Below are 3,898 nucleotides of genomic sequence, written 5' to 3' on the forward strand. Positions count from 1 at the left end.
CCCGTCCCACTCTCTGACACCAATTTGTTAGGTCTCTGGTCGTTTATTAATTTCTAGTATGAATTGTTCCCGAGGAGCTTAAGCGATACAAGTCCTTTTTTTTAGATAAAACTAGTTTATTTTTTCTCAATACAACTTTGCAATACTCAGAATATCCACAGTCGCTTTAACTTAAACATACGCTATAATTCACAACGATTCACGCAGTTTACTTACGGTCACTACCGCTCGCTTGTCTCAATTATCTGTCTCTATATCTCTCTATCTGCTATTATATCTCCGCTTTATTTGCCGGGCTTATATACTAAAATAGAGGGCGCCTAGAAAAGACTAGAGTTGCCAGGAACAGCATGATCCTTCTAGAAACTCATGACGTGTTACCAGCGTCACGGGACTTCCGCTGTCCTAACAGTATGAATATGATATGGTCGAGTTAAAAATGATCTAAGTAAACATTTCTTTTCCTATCACACTGCATCATCATAATTCAAATGAAATTTAAAATGATAAGGCAAGCTTTTGTAAAGCTTAAAAAATCATAATTGTAATTGTGGCGTGAAATTTTTACAAACACTTTTTTATTATGATTTCCATGTAGAGCCCTTTACTTATCCCCAGTAACCTGAAATGTTTGTTGGGTTTGGGTAACATGTGACATAACGTCACAGTAAATTATTCGTAATTATTCAGAGGACTAACTGATTATCTATTTATTTATTCATTTCGTTTCCTCACCAAAACATGAATTTCACGTCATCTTTTCTTCATTAAAAGTTAACTTTCACTGAGTGTTTATATCTCTAGTGTACTATTCAATATCTTCTGAAAGCTGACATATAGGAAATTAAATCATGCCAAGACAACTGAGGTTATGAAACAGTGATAGGCTAAAATCGTTAAAACTACACACGTATATCAGTTATAAGGTTCAAATTGTTGCTGTTTTGTTCTAAACAATTTCGACTTTCCAACTAGATGATATTTTGCTCAGAAGAAGATTAGGAAATAAATAAACACTAGTGTTTTCTTTGTGTAGCTTTTTTGCTTAACAATAACAAATCGTTCGGAGCGCAGTGAAGTAAACCCAAAATATAACATTTTCGATTGGAAAAAACTTTGTAAATAAAGTTGAATAAGTAAAACGTTTTATTGACCATATTAACACTCTGACATATAAAAGTTGCCACATAAAAATTAGGTGTGGGGATAAGTTAGCTAATTGGGTAGAATAGTGGATAGATGGAAGAAAGCAGGGGTTGTTATAAATGGAGTTCAGTCAAACTAGATTAATGTCACAAGTGGGGTACCTCAGAGCACAGTCTTAGGACCTTTGCTCTTTTTTGATTTATGTCAATGACAGAGATAAAGGAATGGTCAACGAATTACTTCAATTTGCTGATGATATTAATGTCTTGGGTGTTGCTGACTGTGAAGAGGGTGCTGCTAACTTACAAGAGGATTTTGATCATTTAGTGAGTTGGGCAAATAAATGGCAAATAGGTTTTAATTATAATAAATACAATATAATACATGTGGATTATCATAATTTGAATTATAGGTATAATTTGGATGGGAATAACCTTATCAGTGTCATAAAAGAAAAGGTTCTTGGTGTAATATTTGATCAGTCTCTAAAGCCATCCAAACAGTTTGCTGTTGCTAGTGGTAGGGCAAATAGGATTTTAGGTTGTATCTACAGAAATATTGAATATAAGTAGAAATAGGCTATACTTTCATTGTAAAGGTCACTAGTTAGGTCACATTTGAAGTATTGTGTTCAGTCTTGAGCTCCTTACCTTAAGAAGGACATTGAATTGTTGGAAATGGTTCAGAGGAGGGTTACTAGAATGGTGCCTAGGATGGAGGGGTTGTCATACGAGGAAAGGTTAAGATCGATGAAATTTTCTCTTGAAAAAAGAAGAGTTAGAGAGGATCTGATTCAGGTGTTTAAAATTCTAAAGGGAATTAATAGTGTTGATACATCATCTTTTTTTCATACTTAACGGCACGAATAGAAGGACTAGGGGAACAAATACAAATTTTGACAGGGTAGAAGTCATCTTCAGCTAAGATAGTTATATTTTTCTAACAAGAAGGTTGACCTCTAGAATGGGTTGCCTTCGGATGTTGTGGAGGCAGTAAATTAAAGAAGTTTAAGAAAAAGCCTGATAACTATGTGAATGATAAATACTTGTTTTGAGATTTTTATTTATTTATTTAATAGTTTTAGTTTAGTTTATATGACGGGATAGCCAAGATGGACCAACAGATCCCTTGTTGTCCCTAAACATTATGTTATGTGATGCTAAAAAAAACGTGTATGAGAACGACTGCAAGTTTTTGTTTTTGGCACTTAATTAGTAATTGTTTATCTTCATTCAATAATGTAGTTTTACTTCTGGGTCAGTATGTACTCATCTGGGTACTATAGAGTTAAAATGGAGCTTTTCATTGTTCAGAACTATTCTTAGCTATCGTTTGCTAAAAATACATATGCAAGAAAATAATAAATGCGCCTTGTTTTTCAACCAGCATTTGGTTTAGCCAAAACTACTAGGATATAATGCATGTATTATGTAAAAGTAATCCGACCCAATGTATATATCTTGTTTTACCTAACCTTTCATAAAATATATATTTGTTACATCGGTACTTAAAGTGTATTTCTTCTACACGTAATATGACGTAATAAAATAACATATACCTTATTAGAACATAACTAACCCAATAAATGTCTCAATTAAACATACCTTTCTTCTACACGTAATATGACGTAATAAAATAACATATACCTTATTAGAACATAACTAACCCAATAAATGTCTCAATTAAACATACCTTATTAGCAAATAGACATATTTTTAATCTTTAACATCAAGTAGCAGCTTAAATATATATTGCACCGCTTTATGTCATATGTTGAAACAAGGTAAAATGACGATTTTGTCACAGTTAAAATGGACTAGTTTTTTGCGGTAAGGGCATACGATAATTATTTGTGCTCTCAATAACATTATATAATTTGTATGCACAATGGTTCAAGGTTGAGGGAAGTAGAATCTATAATAATAGGTATGAGAATGATACAATACTTATGGGTGAATCTGAGGAATCTGAGATACAACGGTTACTTGATAGACTTGTTGATAAAAATAAATACTATTGACTCAGAATAAAGCTAACAAAACTATTAAAATGTTAAGTACTTATGATGGAAATGTGGACCTTGTCTTCTGAAATAAAACAACAGCTGAAAGAATTCGAAATTTGAAATTACAGAAGAATGACAAATATCAGCTACATAGAAAGAAAAACTATGTAAGAAAAAGTATTGGAAAATCTGAAAGCGAAAAAGACAACTACTGAACATATGAAAGGAACATAAAATGCCTCACTTTCAACATATAATTACAGATCTGAGGGAAGATTGGCAGATTTTCTAGCTCCCTTGGTTCAATAACATTAAAAACTGGATTGAGTATGATAACCTTTAATTAGGAAAACTGGTGCAAGCAGCAAAGAATAGAGAACTATAAAAAACCATAGTGGTCAGACATTAGAAATGAGGAGGGTAACATTATTGGTTGATTAACATGAACTGAATAATGAAGACGTATCTTTGTAAGTTGGAAATATCTATTACATATTTTAACATACACGTATAGTGTCTTAATATTTCTAGCTGGACTATAGCCTAAATATTTATTATTTTTCTAAAACAATAGACAATGTTAAGATTTTATAATGATATTGATGCACATTGTTCTTATTTGCTGCTACTACTACTATATTATTTCTTTGAAAATCAAACCTAAAAAAAAAATCACAATACTTCTGTCATTTGAAATACATATTGTTTCTCAGTGAATAAATGCATTTCGATTCTCATTCGATTAAT

Source organism: Limulus polyphemus, unplaced genomic scaffold (assembly GCF_000517525.1).
Source record: "Limulus polyphemus unplaced genomic scaffold, Limulus_polyphemus-2.1.2 Scaffold2264, whole genome shotgun sequence".
Taxonomy (NCBI): domain Eukaryota; kingdom Metazoa; phylum Arthropoda; class Merostomata; order Xiphosura; family Limulidae; genus Limulus; species Limulus polyphemus.